Source organism: Sorex fumeus, unplaced genomic scaffold, assembly GCF_029834395.1.
Source record: "Sorex fumeus unplaced genomic scaffold, SorFum_2.1 ptg000002l, whole genome shotgun sequence".
Lineage (NCBI taxonomy): Eukaryota > Metazoa > Chordata > Mammalia > Eulipotyphla > Soricidae > Sorex > Sorex fumeus.
The window spans coordinates 50,037,173-50,059,081 of record NW_026606059.1 but is presented as its reverse complement, the minus strand read 5'-3'; the positions used below and the strand labels follow the sequence as shown (position 1 = coordinate 50,059,081).

Sequence of the window (21,909 nt, the reverse complement as noted above, 5' to 3'; positions counted from 1 at the left end):
TTTTATTTATTCATTTATTAACTCTTTTATTAATGAATCACCGTGAGGTACAGTTACAGACTTATGAACTTTCGTGCTTATGTTTCAGTCATACAATGATTGAGCACCCATCCCTCCACCAGTGCCCATTAACCGCAGCGAATATTCCCAGTATCCACCCCCTCCCCCCACCTCTGCGGCAGGTGCATTTCCTTTTACTCTCTCTCTCCTTTGGGGTGTTGTGGCCATCAGGTAATAAGTGGCTATCATGTTCAGTCTATAGTTTATATTTTCAGCACACATTTCCCATCCTGAGTGGGCCCTCAAAGCATCCTTTACTTGATGGTCCCTTCCCTATCTGAGCTGCCTTTTCCCCCAGCATGTGAGGCAGGCTTCCAAACTATGGAGCAATCCTCCTGATCCTTATCTCTACTATACTTGGGTGTTAGTCTCCTGTTCTGTTACTTTATATTTCACAAGTGAGTGCACCAACTGCTTTTTAATGTATCTTATTCAACCCTCATTAGAATTCTGCCATGGAAATAAAATGTGAAGCGAGGGAGGTAGGAGGTAGAGTGGCTATGTAAATATAGGCTAAATTATGGATCCAGTACACTTCACAAATTTTAGAACTAAATGATGATACAGTCTCAGGTTATAATTATGTCTCTGCTTATACATACATATGAAATTTCTCTTTGTTAGAAACATTTTAATAGTCAACGGGTAAAAGAGATAGTACAATGTTTAAGGTGCCTGCCTTGCATGTGGTGGATCCTAGTTTAATCCCCAGCACCATATAGCCTGAAGGATCCCTGAGCACAGAACCAGGATTAAGACCTGTGCATTGTGCTAGCACCTAGCCCAATTCCACACCCCCAGACAAAGAACAGCTTGTGAACAAAGAAAGACTGTAATCTGTTTTTGTTGTCACTTTCAAACTTCCCAGAGGGAAATTCAACACTTAGCAATACCAGGTCAATGTGTACTGTGGTTGAGCAAGATACTTAGTCCACCCCCCCTGCTCCAAAATTCCATTTAATCTGTTGTCCCTGAGCAGAGGGAGCCGAGTGGGTATCAAATATTAAACAGAAAAGAACAGATACTACACTTGATCTTAGCCAAAAGGCTGAGAAGTAATGCTTCTAATCCTTTTGAGAGTATAAATGACGGGGATGTAAGGTGAAGGTACTTAGAATAGTGCCTGGCATGTGACACATCCTTAAAAAAGTATCTCTAGGTCTGTGACTAGTTATAATACAGAAAGATGTATTTAATATCAAATAGCTCTGGAACATATGTCTCAAATTTTCAGTTTTTTTTTAACATACTGCACCAAAAAAAAAAAATCTAACACTGGCAATTCAATTTAGAAAGATTATATAATCACACACATCCTCTGTATAAAATTCAGGGTTTACTAATCAGGTTCTCAATAGGCACAGAGAGGGTGAGGAGGAGATGAGATTCTGGTGGACGAGAGCAAACAGCACAGCAGGGAGGAGCACATTACAGGGTATAGGGAGCAATTTCAATGGAACGCAAACTCAAGGGTTAGAGGAAGGGGAAATCGGGACATGATGTGGGGAGCAATTTCAGGGGAATTCCACTTAATGAAGAACTGAAGGGATGGAAAATGGCCAGATGAAGACATTTTAGGAAGCAGAATAAAGCTGTTTCCAGATTTTTACTAAATTCTAGCGCTAGATGTCATCGGGATTTAGTTACATGACAATAACGATGATATCTGTATTTTCTTCCTTGGCTTTTTAAGATACCCATTTAGTGACTAATGCAAAACATGGGGCTGGAAAGTTAGTACAGGGGTTAAGTCACTTGCCTAGGTTCAAATATTGGATACCATATATGGTCCAACAGTAACACCAGGAATGATCCCTTAGCACCACATGTGTGGCTCAAAATCAGAAATGAGAATAACAAAGAAAGCTCCAGCTACGTAACAGCATACTGCAAAGGCACCATAAAGTATCCAAGAGTATAGAAGCTAGGGTCCACTTGAGTGGGCAGACATAGAGATGAACAAGGATGCTACAGAGATCATGGAGAGCCCTTGGTCCCTCTAAAGGCCACCATCTTCAGTTTAGAACCTGGAAGTTTGGGGTTTTAAAATCACTATCCTCCATTCCTGTTTGTTCATCATCTGATCGGGGTTTAGATCTTTTTGCCACACCTACCCTGTGCCCCTAAAAACAACCTGTTGATTTCCCAGTTAACATGTTATTGGGGCATTAGGGCTGGATTTAGAGTCCAAATATATATATATATATATATATATATATATATATATTTTTTTTTTTTTTTTCACTCTTTAGGCCGGCTGGAGAGGTAGCACAACAGGTGGGGCGTTTGCACACGCGGCCGACCCGAGTTTGATTCCTCCATCCCTCTCGGAGAGCCCAACAAGCTACCAAGAGTATCCCACCTGCACAGCAGAGTCTGGCAAGCTCCCCGTGGAGTATTCGATATGCCAAAAACAATAACAACAAGTCTCACAATAAAGACATTACTCATGCCCGCTCGAGCAAATTGATGAACAATGAGATGACAGTGCTACTCTTTTAGGTATAAATATTTGATTATGAGAAAGCTACTTCGCTTTCTTTAGCCTCAATTTCATGTTACAATTACATCTGTAACAACTGCCTGCCATCCAGAGTACAGACCCACTATGACATCCTGGGAGGCAGAAAGCCCCAGACATTTTGAATTCCTCTAATTTTTCAAGGTCATTTTGAATTTGAATATGTTCTAACAAAGTTCTAGCCAAGACTCCTCAAGAATCTTCCTCAGTCCTCAGGGACTGGAAACTCAGCATACAGACTCCCATTTTCGCAGTTCTGAGAAACCCACTAACAAACAGAGCATCTCAAAAGATGCCTGTAGAGTCCCAGAGAGCTATTACTCAACTCTTAAGGGGCACTCAACGAACATCAGTCCATTATCGCACGAGCAGAAATAGTCTTTCTTCTGGTTTCATCACCAAGGCTTCCTAACTGCCAGGTAAAATGCACATCATAATTTGGTTTGTTGAAGACTCTCCAGGGAATTTTAATGTTTTGAAATCTGGTCCTTAAGAAAAGCCTGAAGTTCCTTCAATTCCTCCTTTTCCTACTTCAGCTTCCACACATGCCTACCCATCATTCAGTGGGGTTAAGTCTTATTACAAATAGGTGCTATTAAAGAATGAGGCCCGCATTTCACTATCAATTTATAAACTTACTTCAAGCGCCCACACTGGAATACAAGGACTATTTACTCTTGTTCTGGAACTTGAGATGTTTGGCTAAACCCTTTAGAGCAGTGTTCTTCAGACAACTTTATATTACCTGTTCATGTGTACACTAAATACAAGGCAGGGCATATATTTCCCATCAACACTAATTCAATTATTTATCTATTATTGTGCTATGTATATTATATATTATGTACTAACATGTCATTGTTGTTAAATTAATCACACATTAATCAATTTCAGGAGATCCAAAACTACCCTAAAACTGATGTGATATTTCTGCCTTGCAAGTTTCCTTTTAAAAAAAAATTTAGGAGAAAGTATATTATTGATAAACTATAAGCTGAGCTTTTTAGACCAGAATGCTCAAAATGACAGTAGAATCTACAGCTTTTTTTCCATCCCTATGCAGAACCAAGGGGTTTTGAATGATGAGATTGGTGTAAGCAATACAGGAGACCTAAAAGGCAGTCAGTTCATTCCAGTGTCAACTTCTGGGGAAAGAAATCACCATTCCTTTGACTCTTAGGGTATGTCTAGTGCTACTTATCGTCTGTTTCATAGATAACAAAACTCCAGTCGTGAGAAATGAAGGAGCTTGCTAGGAAACACTAGCTCAGCACAAGCAGATGTCAGATCCCAGTTCTCCTGCTCTTTAAATAGAATTCTCTGTGCCTCATTGTGCAGACAACATAGTTCCTAAACACAGCAGCAGTACAAGTCTCTCTAGTTTAGAACTCTTAGAAAGATATCACACCTTGTGTGTTGTCAAATAAGAGAACAAGGGTCATAGAGTTAAACAGCCCTAAGTGAAAATAACTGTGATTCAGAATATCTAAAATGAAAGGGAAAAATTATATTTTGTTTATTGAGGTACTAGGATTTACAATGCTGTTAATTATACTTTTTTTTGGGGGGGGGGTTCAACCTGGCGATACACAGGGTTACTCGTGGCTCTGCATTTAGGAATTACTCCTAGTGGTGCTTGGGGGGACCATATTGGATGCTGAGAATCAAACCCTGGATTGGCCGTGTCCAACACAAACGCCCTATCCGCTGTGCTATCGCTTCAGTCCCAATTATACTTTTCATGCAAACATCATTTCAACATCACCCCCCCATCACCAGAGAGCCCACTTCCCTCCACCAGTGTCCCAAGGACCCCACCCAGCCACCCCATTGCCATGAAGGCTCAAGACAAAAATCATCTGAGACAAAATCTCCAATTATGACAACTTTGGTCATTAGCTGTTCCCTTACTATATTTCATTATATCCCACATATGAGCGATCATTTAAAAAATTATTGTGGAGGAGATATAACACCTACATACATAGAAATGAATAAAATTAAACTCCTAAATTCCTTACAAAACTGTAAGTCAATGGTAAGTTAGAAATTCTTTTTTAACAACAGTATCATCCTTTCCTAGTACGAATAATTCTTGGGTACATTTTAAAAATTATATGAAATAAATAAACCTACACATATACAATTTAATAAAAGGAGAGGAAAAATAAGTAAATTTGAAGGAAAAATCCAAATAGGCCTATACAAGTATAAAAGAGTGTTCTATTCTTTAAAAGAACATTCACTTTAAGTTAGAATAAACTGTATTATAGATAATGACTAAGTAACTGCATTTATTAGTATATAATAAAATATTTATGGATGTAAAAATCACTTGAAAATGAAATGTCCGTTTATTATTGAAAAAGTATAAAGTCCCTTAGCAAACCAAGAATAAATAGAAGCACCATGAGTGAATGCTACACTCATGAGAAGTCTGACTTATCTTTTAAAGGAACTCCTTTAACACTACTTGAAAAACTTGTCTCAAGGCTATGATCTCCTTAAGCTGCCTGGCAATTAAGCTTTGTACTGTATCTTCAAATCTGAATGATAATCTAGCTGGATAGCGTATATTTGGTTAGGTGTTCATTTCACTGAGTTTTCAACAACTATATCCCACCATTCTCTTCTAGATGCTAAGGTCTCATTTTATAGACCTGTTGTAATCTTATAGGATTGCCTTTGTATATAAGTTTCTTTTTTTTGATCTAGTTGCTTTCAATATCGTGTCTGTCTTTGGCTTTTGTCATTCTGATTATAATGTGACTGGACGTTTTTCTACCTGGATCTATTTTCTCTGGGACCCTTCAGGCCTCTTACACTTTGGAGCCTGAATTTCTGAACTCTGCAGAATTCTTATCCAAACTCATCCCATACTTCTCTGGTATGCTGTCTGTTTCTTTTCTGACCTTCTCTCATCACGTGTTTAGATGTTTCCTGCATCTTATCTTGGAGTTCCTTGGTTTTTTCCTCAACTGCTCTTACTCTGCTGCTCAAACTTACTATTAAGGTTTTAAAAACATCACCTACCATTATCCTTCATTTCTGCCACTTATGATTGCAGTTTTCTCATTCCTGCTCTCATACTTTTTGTGTGCTTTCTGACTAACTCTACCATCGTTTAAGTTCATTAAACATCCTCAATATGGTGTTACTAAACTCAAAGATAGGAGCTAGTTGCTATTCTACAAACAGCCCCAAAGCCCAAGAATAGGTAAGTGTATAAAGAAATTGTGGCCAACACACACAATGGAAAAATGCTAGGTTATAAAAAAAGATGAAATCCTGTAGTTAGCTGTAATTTGGGTTGAACTGGGGCGTATTACACTAAACACAGGGAGTCAAGCAGAGGATAAGAACAAATGACCATGTTCATAGTGGAATATAATGAGGCACAGCAAGAAAATAAAATATGGGCAATGATACTGTAAAAATTAGAGTGGGCCCACAGAACTAAGTTCACTAAGTAGAGGTAGGTAGATAAGGGACCTAAAGAGGGTTGTGGAGGGATAATTACATGCTGGTGGTGAATGCGGCATAGCAATAGTGCATGCCTGAAACAGTGTTATTAACTGTATCATAAATCATCACGCCAAAATAAAAACAGAAAAAAATATCTGAGGTATGAAAGATCTGAGAATATCCTTCTGTTGTCTGCAAATACAAATGACAAACTGGCAGTGCAAAGTCATCCTGCCAAGCCCATTTTGCCATATGGTGTTGATTATTAGTGAAAACATTTTAGAATCACTAGATTTCGTACCCAAATAGTATCAGAAAAATCAATGAATAGTTATCTTTCAGGCTAAAGAGTTGGATATTTCCTCCAGCCCTAAAAATAGAGCAATTTAAAATTCATGTCTTGGGCCTGACATGTACAGTGGCTAAGGCACTTGCATTATATATGGGGGCATTCTGGGTTTAATCCCCACACTGCATATGGTTCTTCAAGATCCTTGAGTACAGAGCCAAAAGTAAGCCCTAAGCATTGCTGGGTATGGTTCCAAAACAAAGCAATATCCATGTTCATGTCCAAAACACACATGGAATTTCACATATGCATGACTTTCTGGAGTTTGTCACCAGACACAGAGCTGTAAGGTGGTCTTTCATGTGAACAACTGATGGATTTCCTTCACATGTCATGTTCCTGGTGATCCAACATGCATGCGGCCAAGAGGTAGGATTCCAGCAACTCTGGAGAGAACACCATATGTAGAAATAAAACCAAAGGCCCTGGCATTCTTCCAGACTTGGTGGTATAATTTAAGTGAAACATCTTTATATAGGGAAAAAAAAACCCAATCCAGATGGTGAGACGTAAACCATCCTAGAGTATAGTCAAAATATAATTTGGAATAGAATGTATTAAGATTTGGGATGGCCAAAGAATCATGACCAAAATGATCATGGGAGAGAAAGCACACTTAAAGGTAACTATGGAGTAATTATTGTTTGTTTTTTTCCATAAAGAACAGAGGATTGAGAAGTACTGAAAACCATGAAAGACGGTGTCTTTAATTGATGAGGTTTAAGTTAGTAAACCGAGAGCTGGAGAACATAGAGGGATGACAGAGAGACCATGTACAGAGTACTAGGGTTCCCCACTCTACTCAATGAGTTTTGAGGCAGAAGGGGGGGCTACTGACGGTCAATTCTTCCTGAGGGCTCATGGAGTTTATCTTTGGTAGTGGTGATGATGGTGGCAGTGGTGTGTGTATGTAATTGAGGGATCCAACGAGAGTATCAATACTTTGAATAAACAGCACACCAACATGAATTATAGTTTAAGTGTACTTTACAGTCCACTGAAGGAGTTTCAAGTATTCCTTTGGCTCCAGTGTTCATTTTCAATAACATGCAGACTTTGGAACCTAACCTCGAAGTGTTTGTAAGGTCAATTCACTTTACAATGAACCACACGTTCAAGAGTGCAGAAATCACTATTTACTCTATTACCTATTCACCTCTCTGACAATACACAGCTTTGACTCAACAAATAGAATATCAGTTTTCTACATTCAAGTATTTGCAACTCACCACTCTGAGCTGAAAGTACATAATTAAGTCACATGTTATATAGTAAAGTAAAGTAAAGGTCCTCCCGTTGATCGTCGATTTGCTCGAGCGGGCCCAGTAACGTCTCCATTGGAGACTTTGTTGTTACTGTGTCTGGCATATCGAATACTCTCGGTAGCTTGCTGGGCTCTCCGAGAGGGGCGGAGGAATCGAACTCGGGTCGGCCATGTTGGCCGCTTGTAAGGCGAACGCCCTACCCGCTGTGCTATTATATACATGTCATATATTTTATTTATATAAATCCAATTGGCCTAAAACAGTCATCTCCCTAATTCAAGAGAATTCTATCAATTTCTTCAATGTTTATGTTCAAGAAAACATTATTCATATATAATTTTTATAAATAAAGGTCCTAATATAACAAACGATGGACAAAGTACACAAAAGCAATCATTTGATTCTACTGGTAACCAAACAAGAAGCAAGCAGAAACAGGAGAGGAGACAGGTCTTTCATCACAAAGGGATGACACGGTGGGGAGGGGACATGGGACATCCAGAAAAGTAAACGCATCATCAAAGGGAAAGAAGTGTGAAATTCTGGACACCCCCAGCTCTTCCTGCCTTACTATGAGGGCAGCTGAGACGCAGTGCCTGGTGGCCCACGTGCAAATCTTTCAGAGTCCAAGCCAACAACATATGCCCCAGCTGGTTCCCATGGCTCCCATGGATGTGAATACACTCCCCCATGGCGGGAGGTCCCAGTGGACATTTGGAGGCAGGGATGTGCACACCGCATGCCCCCAGACACCTCACTGCTTGCCCCCTCCACCCACATGCATCCAGGCACCTTCATGCCATCTCCAGCTGTGTCTTTTCCTGGTAGGAGGAAAACCCCCCTGAAGAGCTTGAAGCCTGGGCAGCCTCTTGGATCAGATGCCTTGAGTGGCAGTGCTAGACTGAGTTAAAAAATGTTGGGGAGGGGGAAGGGGCACAGGGCTGGCCAGCTACAAGCAGAGGCCTAAGTCTTGAACCAATTTGTTGGCTTTTGTTATTATTCAATTATTTTTCTAACTGAATCACCATGGGAAACACAATTCTAAGGTTGTTCATGATTGGAGGACAGGAAACCCACAGGCCTGGTACGGCTGCTGCCCCCGACTTTCTACCAATGGTGCAGCTTGAATATATTCTTCCGCATGAATATACTTCTCCTCTCCCTGCTCCTGACCTCAGAGGTCACTTGAAAACCCATTATTTAACTGGCGACTTTCCTGAGGGTAGACCTCAGTCAAGGCTGTACAAGAATAGAATGCAGCCAAGAGTGGTATTTTACTGAGCTAACCGTGTGAGAGGGAAGAGAGTTGGCTTCTGCTTTAGCAACTGGCAATTAAAAAGGAAATCGTGGAAATGAAGATGTCAAAGAAAACGGAGTGCTCAAGTCTATCTATATGCTCCCAGAAATCCTTGGCTGACTCTGAACTGCAGATGCAGAAACATCCAAAGAGATGAACAAATGCAGCAATTTCCAATGCTCAAGGAAAAAAATCTGAAATTACAGCCTCACAAAGTTAGCAGGGTATAGTCAAAAGTTTAGACTGAAACTCCAGAACGACAATGCCTGAGAAGTGTTAAGTATGATGTAGAAGGGCTGTGATATATAACTATGAGCAAAACTAAAACAACTTCTAAGAATTCCTTTTATAACACAAAGCAATGGTTATCATGAAATTTAACAGTGAATGAGCATAAAGGAAATCAACTTTACAGAAAGGGAAAGAATCTAGAGTTTTGACAAGATATGTCTCCATAAAAACAATTAGCCTAGTTACCCCCAAAGCTGGCAATACTGCCTCTCTCTCTGAAGAAAGACAGGGGTAAGGGAGATGAAAGCTTTGGATACAGGATGCTTTCTGTTTGTTTGCTCAAGATAGATTTCCAGAGAGGGTGTTGATCAATTTTACTTTTCTGAAGAGGGAATAGTAGGTCAAAGAAGATTGGTAACCACTGGATTAGACAAAGAAACAGACAAAAATGTTGAAACTCAAAAGAAAAAAACGGTCAGGAGAATCCAGAGAACTCAGATGATGAACTGAGTATACAGTTTCAAAATACATAAATATGTTTAAGACTCTAGAGGAAAAGATGGACAATTTTTGTAAAGCAATGGAGAACTTTAGGGAAGACAGAATTCTTTTTTTTTTTTTCTAAAAAAGGACCATATTGGAAATGGGCACTGGTGGAGGGATGGGTATTTGATCATTGTATAATTGAAACCCAAGCACAAAAATTTGTAAGTCTACAACTGTATCTCCTGGTGTCTCACTAATAAAAAAAAAAAAGAAAAAAAAAGAAGACTGGAGGCATCTTGTTACCAAACTACAAACTACATTACAGACTTATAGCTATTAAAATAGTAGTCTCACAATGGCGACGTTATTGGGCCTGCTCAAGCAAATCGATGAACAACAGGAGGACAGTGATATAGTAATACAGTGATTAAAATAGTATGGCATTAGAATAAAAATAATTAGTCTCCAAAAAAAAAAAAAAAAGGACCACATTGGGGGACCAGAGAGACAGTATAAGGGTCAAAAAATCTGCATAAGCATGTGGCCGACCCAGCCTGATTCCTGGCACTCCATGGTCCCCCAGGCATCAAACATCACCCAGTGCAGTGATGGAGACTCCGGAGCACTTCTGGGGAATCTGGCAATCTCCAGCATTGCAGGGCACTTGGAGCACCACATCAGACACCACAAAGACACTGCATTGAACTGCAGGCCCGACTGGTCAAGAACCTACAGAAGGGGCTCAGGGACCTCCACCCCAGGCTCCCTCAAAAGACCATTATGGAAAAGCAAAAAAACCAAAGAATACAGTGCCTAAATTAAAAATCAGGAGAAATGAAATGGATACTGCAGAACAAATGAGTAGCAAAGCAAAAATTATCCAAACTGGAACATAAAGAATACCAAAAACTGAAAAAAGAAAAGCGTTTTAATGAGTCTGGAGCAGTATCAAGCAGTTGAACAGAAAAGTAACTATAGTTACAGAAAGAACAGCAAATATGAGAATGATCTGGGGGCCATAGAGATAGTTCTTTGGCTTCGGCCCTTGTCCTGCACACAGCCAACCCACGTTCGATCCTTGGCAGCACCTAAAGTTCTCCAAGAACCACCATGAGTGATCCCTGAGCACAGCTAAGTGTGGTCAAACCAACCAACCAACAAAGGACGTTTTGAAGAAACAGTGGTTAAAATTCTCCAATGACTTACATTCCTACAATAGATGTTGACAGTTAACACTGATGATGATCATACCAGGGCAATCTATTAAAAAATTTAAAATATGTTCTTTCCAACGATCACAAGAGGGTGAGCATTACATTGTAAAAACAGGAAAAATGAAGCCTGAGATTGGACAGGCTAAACAAAACTACCCAAGTAATGAGGGAATCAAACACGACCAACTAGGCTTGCCTTCATGTTTTCCCACAACATCAGAAAGCCTCATGTTGATGAGAATAAAGTTCATCATCTCAGCTGCTGTTGTAAGTATTTACATTACATGCTATTCTGCACACTGACCCAATGAAGTAGAAATTCTCCCACTTTCAGAAATGAGGACACGATTGCTTACAGTAGTCTCTTAGTGCTCCAGCCATGAATTTGGAGCTAAACCAGCAACCAAGCCTCTCTCTGACCTATTCCATAATATTACCATAATGGTGTACAGGAGAGATATGCTTAGGCTGACACAGTAGATTGGTTTGAGTGTTCGTAAGTGGATTATTCTAACTGTAGAAGACTCAGTGATAAAAGTGAACTTAGAGTTATGGTAAGTTCTAGTTTGTTCTTTAAATAACAAAATGACCCCTCTCTTTAGCTCACCACCTAGCACATTCATTCTCCAGGATTTCTGTTTTAATTGCTATCGTCCTACACATGGAGACACACTAGGGCAATGTGTCCCCAAGTGCAGACTCCTCTGCACTTCTCTGTGGTCAGCAGACACTGACTTCTAACACACAATCATCTGCAATTTGCATTGGCAGTTTTGGGAACATAAAGCCCTTCATCTCAAATCTCAGAGCTAATTTCGGCAGTATAAGGCATTTAAATAAATTGGGTTCTGTTGCCCTTAAATTGGGGATAATGTCTTTCACAGAGCACTGCTGAGATTAAGTGACTATAGGATCCCTAATACATAGTAAGTCCCCAGCAAACCATAGCAACAGCTTAAATTTTACTATTTCTACCAAAATCCAACTGTTCAAGTGACGAAATAGGTTTTGATAGTTATCCTTAGGAAAAAAATTCTGAGAGGGGTTCATTCTGAGGCTTTAAAAAACCTATGCCTTAAATCAGAAGGAGAAGAACAGACAAAGAATGACTGGACTCATTTAGGGGATACTATAAAAAAAAGTATGAGACTAACACCCAAGGACAGCAGAAACAAGGGTCAGGACAAATGGTCCTCAGTTGGAAGCCTGCTGTAAGGACTGGGGGAGAGGGCACTTGGGATAGAGAAGGGACCATTATGACAATGACAGTTGGAAGAGATGGCGCTGGATGGGAGAGGTGGGTTGAAAGTGATAGAAGGACCAAGTATGATGGCCTCTCAATATCTGTATTGCAAACCATAATGCCCAAAAGATGGGAGGGAGACAGGGAGGAAGGGAGGGAGGGAGGGAGGGAGAGAAAGAGAGAGAGACAGAGAGGGAAGGGGAGGGAGAGAAGGGGGGAAAGGAGAGGGAGAGACAAAGAAGAAAAGTGCCTGCCAGAGGCAGGCTGAGGGGACAGGGGATGGCAGGTAGAATATGGGGGACATTGGTGGTGGGAAATGTGTGTACATTGTATGGTAGAGGAATGGATGTTGAAACACTGCATGACTGAAATCCTATCACTAAAGCTTTGTAACTGTATCTCACAGTGATTCAATTACATTTTTAAAAAATTAAAAACTCCCCCTATACTTGTTGATTGTGGAATGAGTGCTCTTAATTTTATTCAAGACGAGTTAATTTATCACCAAGTATGCTTTCAATAGATGCAGATATATCATAAATAATCTTAACTTTTTCTTGACTAAAAAAGAAAGAATGTGTCAACAGAAAGACAGAAATCATCCATACAATGCAGATAAATATTTTTCCAGGGTGGGGTGGAGTGGAAGGCTGCTTTCTTCTGGCATTCTGAATAAACTCATTCTTTCAATTTGTTTTCAACTCATAAGGACTAACAATGAACCACAAGAATGTAAATACCCTGAAGGGTTGTGAAAAGAGTACTCTAAACAAATAAATAAAAAAACAGAAACTTTTTGCTGAAATCCCTTTCATTGAAGGTAAGTTTTTCCACTCAAAGTTTTCTAATACCCAGGATTTTGTTTTATTTTTTTATTAACATGTTTACTTAATTCAAAAAGTTTTCAAAGGGAGGAAAACTGGAGATATCAGTATTGGGATATGAACACTGGTGAAGGAATTGGTGTTGGAACACTAGTTGACTAAAACCCAATCATGAACAACTTTGTAACAGCATAAAAAACAAAAAGAAAAAAAAAGTTTTAAAAAAGTCTGACTAGCAAACCAAGGATCTAGATCACACTGTAGAGTTCGTGACTTGCATATGAGAAGCCACATCTGACTGTCTGCACCTTAATCTACACCTCTGGGCCTTGCCTCCCAGTAATGAGTAAGGTCCACACACACACACACACACACACACACACACACAAAATTATCAGAATACCAACCATAAACTTAGGAAACAACAGAAAAGAGAAATTTTTCTATTCTCTGGTCAGTTGCTCTCTGTATACACATACCTCCACATTTTATTCTTCAAAATCTATTGGAATTCTACTTTCTCACGTATCTATCTCTTTTAAGAAAAATTTTCTTCACTAAATGAAAACTAACCACAAGATTAAAAGTACTAAGACGTGACATAATGGTAAGCCACTAAATTACTAGTTCTAGCAACAACTTACTTCATACCATACCTTCATGTTTGAGAAAGTGTTAACATGGAAAAAATAGCTAAAATAAAGTTGCTTGGATACCAAAACATTCACTTCCTATCCACTGTTGAATTTAGTACTTTACCTTTAAAATCTTGGATTGTATCATACACTATGAGCTATTTCTCGGGCAAGCATCACACATTAATTTTACTTTAAAAACACAAATTCTCTTGTAAAACCACACACTATATAATTCTAATTAAAAATGGAGAAAAAAAAAGGAAGGCTATAAGAATGCCAAGTGCCTGCTTCATACTGAAGTGAAAAAACTGTGAATCTGTTGATGACAATATAGCAATATTATAGAAACAGAGCTTCCAACATATGTGTTTAATCAAATTAAATTAAATGTCACTTTCTATTAAAATCAATTTAAAAATTTTACAGTCCTAACATTCAAACTAATGATGCTATAGTTTTCTAGGGGGCCATCACAGGTCCCCCTAGAAAAATTAGCTGAACTTTATTCCAAATATCTTAAACTTTTTATTTTAAGGAAGCCACCATGTAATAAAATGCACACTTTAATTTATGCAAAAAATGAATTGTATGATAGAAAAAGTCATAGTAAGCAGGAATAAACAGTGTTTTCCCTCCCAAGGAAAAGTACAGGTATATGTTTAGATGATACTGCATCTGTTCCGCAAAATAAAAAAAAAATTCAATTGAACTAAGTCATTTGATAGACAACGATTGTGGTATGCCACAACTTAATATGAATCACATGATTCTTTCACTTTATAAAAATATTGTGCTCAATTACTTTTCTTTCCTAACGGCATGGAGATGCAATCTGCTCTTCTTTCTCAAGAGACACGACTTACAATGTTCTGTCACTTGCATACACATAGCTGTGATCACTTCCACTGATCAAGGCCTCTTAAGACAGTGACATCAAGATGTGGGTTACGGTGTCAACTCTGTGAAGGTCTGACTGGGAATTGAGTATGTTATATGTTAACTGTGGGAGTGGAGGGCTACCATGTAAACTAGCTGACCTAATTCTTAACATTTTGAGTCCCCTCTGCTGTAAAGGTATCCACTCAAACTAGATAATGCTACAGCTGAAGGAGGGAGATAATAAGTGATTAAAGGAAGCCCCCAGCTAGGTAAGCACATCTTTGCCCCCTCATCTGTGCCCAGACACACATGCAGTTCTAACCCAAGTGCATGCAGCCATGGTCAGAGACTAAGGGAATCTAAGGGGACAGGGAACTTGGTGGGGTACATTCCTAGAGAGACCCAGCAACAACTTATAGTGCAGCAGGCCCCAGCAAGGGGCACAGGTGACAGGATGCCAGCTACGGAAACACATTTTCTAGACAGAATGGAGAAACTAGAGACACGCATGTACTAGACAGAATGGCATAGGGTCAGGAATGGGTTGGTGATGCAACTGGTGAGAAACAGGGCCAGGACATCATAATCTGGATCATGTACTAAGAGATGATGCATAAGGAGAGGTGTGGGCACTGTAGAGGGACCCAGACTCATCTACTTAAACTGTACAGGAAACATTAACTGTCCAAACATCTAAATTTTGTATACAAATCTTTTAATACAATGCTCAGGAATTCAGAAATTCATTTTCATGGTAACAGCATAGTAACTTAAATTTTTTTTGTGGCGGAGGAGGGGGTGTTTGTTTTTGTGCCAAACCTCAGTGTTTACTTTTTATTTATTTTTGCTTTTTCGGTCACAACCAATGATGCATAGGGGTTACTCCTAACTATGCACTCAGGAATTACTACGGGTGTTGCTTGGGAGACTGTATGGGATGCTGGGGATTGAACCGGGGTCGGCCACATGCAAGGCAAATGCCCTACCCAATGTGCTATTACTCCAGCCCCCAAACCTCACAGTGTTTAAGGTCTTCTGACTCTGTGATCAGGGGCCACTCCTAGCAGTGTGTAGGGTAGCATGTGGTATGGGGGATGGAACGAGGGCTTCTAGAAAGCACCATATATGCTTAGTCAGTGAAGCCATCTTTACGCCCCCCATTTTTCACTTGAATGGTGGTTTTTGGCTAAAGAAAAAAATAACTATCTTCAGATGGTGCCTGAAGTGCTTAGAGTGACTTCTACCTTCCTCCAAAACAAATGATGGAGATGGGAGGAAGACTCCATTAGAAAACTACCACTTTTGTAAACTAGCCTTAGAAAATCACACAGCAACACTTCTGTTACAGAAGAGAGTAACAAAGTTGAACTAAATTCAAGGGGATGTAAAGCAGGCTGTGTTAAAAGCAAAATGCTGAAGAATTCCAACTATTTAAAAACTTTCAGTGTTCAAGAAACCACTGGTGATTTTCAACATCAGGGAAGAGAGGGAAGGGAAAGGGGAATGGAAAGAGGACATTAGCATATCATGGCAAACTTTCTAAATGAAAGTATATCTCGGAGATCACGATCACGATCACGACCATCCTGTTGTTCGTCGATTGCCTCGAGCAGGCCCCAGTAACGTCTCCTTCGACCTAGCCCTGGGATTTCTTAAAAAGTGCCATACTCAAGGCTCTTTCAGGGTTAGGAGAATGAGACCCATCATTGTTACTGATATTTGGTATATTGGGTATGCCACGGGGAGTTTGCCAGACTCTGCCTGCCGTGTGGGCAGATTATATTCGGTAGCCTGCCAGTTTGATATCTCAGAGATCAGTAAAACTAAAACTTCAAAACTGGCCAGAGAGCTAGCCCAGCATGTTTCATACTCAGGTTCAGGTCTGATCCTGGGCACCACACAGTGATCCGAGCACTACCAGGAAAAGACCCTTTTGTCACACGCTCAGGTAAGTAGCCCCTGAGCACTGCCACACACGACCAGTCAAAAACAAAAAACAGACTTCAAAACATTTCTTAAAATTTATTTTTATTTTGGAAAGGGGAGGCATACTCAGTAGTGCTCAGGACTTATTCTTGACTTTGCACTCAGGGATCACTCCTGGAGAAGACTTCAAGTATTTAAAAAACAAACAAAAAAGTAGGGAAACTAAATAGCTTGGAATTTTTTCCCCTTGATCCAAGCAGTTCACAGAACTCAGTTTTTTTGTTCTTAAAGTATCCTCACACACAGCAGAGATACATAGTACACAGTTTCTTAAAAGCCATTTTCCAACTTAAAGGACTTAAAGGGCAATGATTTGCTTCTTCAAGAAATTTCAGTTATTTTACACTATTTACAAAAAGTACTGATAAAACTCATCTCGCCTGCATGGCAAAGTCTAACAAGCTTCCCGTGACATATTCGATACGTCAAACACAGTAACAACAAGTCTCACAATGGAGACGTTACTGGGCCCGCTCAAGCAAATCGATGAACAACAGGAGGATAGTGCTACAGTGCTACTGATAAAACTTAAGTGTAAGTTTGTAAGTTATATAAAACGTATGTGTGCCCACAATATGCCTCCAGGCGCTACCTTAGCACACCAACAGCCCCAGTCTTGAGACACAGCAATGAGTCCTGGAAGAACCATAGAGCCGAAGATCTCTCCGGGCCCCATACTGAGCCAATTTCACCCGGGAACGAAAGATGGAGCAGGTGCAGTCTCCCCAACTACTCCAAATGGAATCCCAGCGACCAAGAGCATCCACAAGCAAGACCCATGTATGTGGGTTCCAGGACTAAATCTCCATGCCACATGGTGGCAGAGGTGTCAGGTTGTCCCTCCCTGGCTCCTCACCCACTTGTCGGCCTAGCTGTCACCCCCCATAATGTGCCTCTGGGCACCATCTTAGCATACCAACAGCCCTGGTCCAGATGCCCAACTGAATCCCAAAATGGATTAGTGCCCCATAGAAATGTCTCTGGAACCCAACCATTTACAATCTAAGACTCCAGAAGTGCACGGCTGCAGCATCCAAGATATTAAAAATGAGCAATGGACAATAAATGATCTAGCATCTGCCCCTGGTAGGCAAGCTTGAATGGCGGTGGGAAAATCGAGCAAAACATAATGCCCCAAAGTAGAGAGCATTGGGGAAACAGCCTACCATGGAGGATTTGGATGGGGGGGCAGGGTGGAGATACTGGGAACATTGGTGATGGAAAGTGTGCACTGGTGGAGAGTTGGCTGAATTGTATGGCTGAATCTCAAACATGAAGGCTTTGTAACTGTATCTCATGGTGATTCAATTAAAAAAAAAGTAATGTGGAGTTCATGCCCAATTCAATCAGCTGAATCAATGGCCGAATAAATAGCAGTACTCCTACATTAAAAAAAAACAAACAAACCAAAACCTATGTGCAACATAATGTATTTTGAAAGCATGATTCCATATCAGTCATCTTTCAAATCACTCTGGTGGTTGGTTGGTAATGTCAAAACAGAAAAAAAAGAAATACTTTTAAACCTTGAAAAATAGCAGATGGGCTTGGTGTCACTTAAGCCCTGTTGAGAAAACAAGAAAATTATAAAAACACATTGGGAAACAGATACCAAGGTTTGGCCTCTTGTGGCTTCTTTGGAAGAGGCCAAAGGCACTTGAATGGTCAGTTTGGATTCCACTGAGCATGTATCATGGAAAGATATGCAACATCACTGTTTTACTCATCTGGCTATTTTTTTAAGACTTAAATGTCACAGTACTGCCCACACACGCTGGCCCTGAACCTGGGTGTGCAATACTCATTGGTGACTGCAGAAACCCCAGGAGGCCCCAGAAGTCTATGAGAGCTGAGTTAATTCCTATATTTCCAAATCATAGGAATGGAAATTACTACTAGCCCCATCATGATCCACCAAAGTCACTCCCTTGGATTACACAGCTTGGAAATTACATCTAATGGCATTTTCACGAGTAGTCATGATGAGTTGAATATATAACAGTCATTCATAGCACTCCCAAAGATTCACGTGGCAATATGCAGCAATTAACTCTGCATTTGTTGGGCCCAGCTTCCAATAGATTTGAAGAGCTATAGACAGCAAAGCTGGAGTCAACCAGACTCCTGTCACATTACTTGCTGGGTCTGTCTCTTTAAACTTTAGATCCCTCATCTATAAAGTGGTAAGGAAAGCTCTACTCCTTAGGTTTGTGTAGCATAGTTTGGCATTGCATAAACGCCCATGAATGTCATGTACTCTGAGGCCTTCCCTTGTTGGTAGCCTCCTGAAACCAATTCAGATTTCTTGCTATTTTCCTTTTTGTAGGCCATAAGTTTTCTGTTAGTCCTTTATAGCACTTTCTTTATGGTAATTCCCAGTTCCAAATATTCATAATTTTGATGGTCTATTAATACTTTATTTAGATAATTAATATCTATGTCTGTTCTAGATAGTAAAACTTGTAACGATAAAGAATGTGTCCGGTTTGTCCAATATACACAACACTCCAAATAGTAGCACCTAATATACGTTCAACATCTGAGAACAAATAAGCTATGCAGATGAATAGTCACGGTCCTCCCATTGTTCATCGATTTGCTCAAGTGGGCCCAGTAACGTCTCCATCAGGAGACTTGTTGTTACTGTGTTTGGCATATTGAATACATCACGGGGAGCTTGCCAGGCTCTGCCGTGCGGGCGAGACACTCTCGGTAGCTTGCCGGGCTCTCCGAGAGGGGCAGAGTAATCGAATTCGGGTGGGCCATGTGGGCCGCTTGTAAGGCTAACGTCCTACTGCTGTGCTATTGCTCCAGCCCGTGCAGATGAACAAAGAACAAAATGAAAGATGAACAAAGAACAAAATGAAAGATTCCTTAACTGCCTTTATCAGATCCATAGGTCAGACAAGCAATTACTTTTTTTCGGGTTTGCTTTTGGACCACATCCAGCAGTATTCAAGAGCTTACTCCTGGCTCTGTGTTCAAAGATCACTCGTGGTGGGGTTTGGGGGAACTGACACAGGGTGGCAGGGATCAAATCTGGGTCAGCTGCATGCAAGGCAAGTAGCCTACCTGCTGCACTGTCTCTCCAACCCCAGCAATTACCACTGTAAACTACACATTAAAACCACATGGGAAGTAATTTTTATCTTAATCCCATATACAAAGGCCCACTCTGGAACAACTCCTGTGAACTTGTTGTGCAGCAGGATAGCAGGGATCTCTATTCTTGTCACTGTCACTGTCCTCCCGTTGTTCATCGATTTTGCTCGAGTGGGCCCAGTAATGTCTCCATTGGAGACTTTGTTGTTACTGTGTTTGGCATATCGAATACGTCACGGGAAGCTTGCCAGGCTCTGCCGTGCGGGCGAGATACTCTAGGTAGCTTGCCGGGCTCTCTGAGAGGGGCAAAGGAATGGAACTCGGGTCAGCCATGTTGGCTGTGTGCAAGGCACACGCCTTACCTGCTGTGCTATTGCTCCAAGCCTTTCGTCTTATGTTTTATTATTATTATTATTATTTAGTTTGGTGGCAACAACAAGGGTTTATTCTTCAAGCCCTTTACTCAAGGGTCAGTACTGGTGGGGCATGAAGGACCATATGTGGTGCCAGGAATCCAACTTAGATTAACCGCTTGCATGGCAAGTGTCATATCCAATATCTCTTGGGCCCCATAACTTGTCTTTTCAAAAATGTAATTTCAATGAATAGCCAGGGTTGAAACCCAGTGGTCTAATGCAAAAGAGAGTGGTCAACTCAAAGTCAGTCTCCAAAAACCTACTGACTACATTATTTGAGAGTTTACTGGTTTCAAAAGGTTTTAAGTTTTTTTTTAAGCAGCAAAAGTACTTTCTGAAATGATAGAAATGCTGTTTCTGCATGATTCAATATTGTGGCCACAAGTTTATGGTGCTGTTAAGCATTCAAAACGTGCCTACAGATACTGAGGATTCAAATTTTAATCGATTTTAACTAATTTAGATTAAAAAACAAATACATAGCTAGAAACAATTCTATTAATAATATATATGCACAGTAAAGTACAAAGCAAAACTCCTAGCCCAGACAAGGGGGTTCAAAACTCATTTCATTATAATCTCATTTCATAGGAAAAATGTAATCTGGTGGAGGAAATAGCAATAAAACTGTGCCTAACCCCTGAACTTCCCTACCTTACACACCTGTCTGGACAATCTCTCCCTCTTGCCATACCCAGGACATGCTTGTGACCAAGGAGACCTTTGATGAATTACAACATATCCCCATCCAGTAGAAAAACCACTGTGGAAGTTGCTGAGTGATGAGCTCATTGTGGCCAAGAGAGGAAATATCTTGAGCAAGAACAGTCAGGAAGAGAAGGAGTCACATGCAACCACCAGCAATGTCTGTGTGGCAGTACCTCATAGTTGCAAATCAGAGAACACCTTCTGGTGGCTCACGCACTGTGTGTCTCAAGAATAAATCATAATATTACGGAGAGCTGACATTTACTCCTTAGGCAGGTAATGGCTCACTCAGCTTTTTGTAAATACAGGCTGGTTTGGTGTTACAGAATGGCTCTTTTGTAGAATGGCTAAATTAATGCTAAATTAATAAATTAATAAGCTAAGGCACCTACGCTACTTTTTTAGCTGCCTTGTCTGTTATGCACGTATTATTGTAGCAAGTGATGTAGTCAGAGACTTAAATACTACTCCTCATTTTGTCCAAGCAATATTTTGTCAATTAAATATTTTCTCATTTTATGGAAACTGAAGATTCACAGAAGTTAAATTGATTTGTTCAATATTAACAAGTAATGACAGAGCTAGGATTTAAATTCAGATCTATACCACCTGACATTATAATAATGTAATGCCACTGCTCTCACAAAAAAAGTAGACTTAACTATGTAATTATCTCCCCCAAATCAAGGAAGATCCCACCAGTATATGGAAACTTATTAAAATAAAAACTTAGAAACATTACAAATTATGTATATAATTTAGACCAAAACAAACCAACATTTTGGTCATTATATAACTGACAACTATAACTTATTTATCTGAATAAGAGTTAGTGTTTCACTGGATATAAAGAAATCAGATAAAGTTATCACATAACCAGGGTACAAAATATATTAACAATTAAGATTATAGAGTGTCTTAGGTCTAGAGGCTGTAATGAAGATAAAAGACTATTAGGTTTCCAGTTAGCTGAGACTATCGATTCCTTGCTATGATAAGGAGAGGGAGGCCCACACATCATATGCATGTTGAATTTTGCCTTGTTTAGTCACTGTCACTCTCCTCCCTCCTCCCGTTGTTCATTAATTTGCTCGAGTGGGCCCAGTAACGTCTCCAGTGTGAGACTTCTTGTTACCTGGTTAGCATTCCTTTCAATTTATTTATTTTCTTTTTGGGCCACACTTGGTGGTGCTCAGTGCTTTGTCCTGGTAGAGCTTGGGGTGAC

General features: G+C 40.1%; 1 protein-coding gene and 1 non-coding gene across 5 annotated transcripts in view; both read right to left on the bottom strand.

Moving 5' to 3' along the window:
• Positions 1–21,909, bottom strand: part of ASAP1 (ArfGAP with SH3 domain, ankyrin repeat and PH domain 1) — a 391,490-nt gene that overhangs the window by 133,032 nt on the left and 236,549 nt on the right. The window lies entirely within an intron of this gene.
• LOC130023478 (U2 spliceosomal RNA) lies at positions 927–1,120 on the bottom strand. Its single transcript, XR_008792475.1, has one exon. It is a non-coding gene; the product is annotated as a U2 spliceosomal RNA (small nuclear RNA).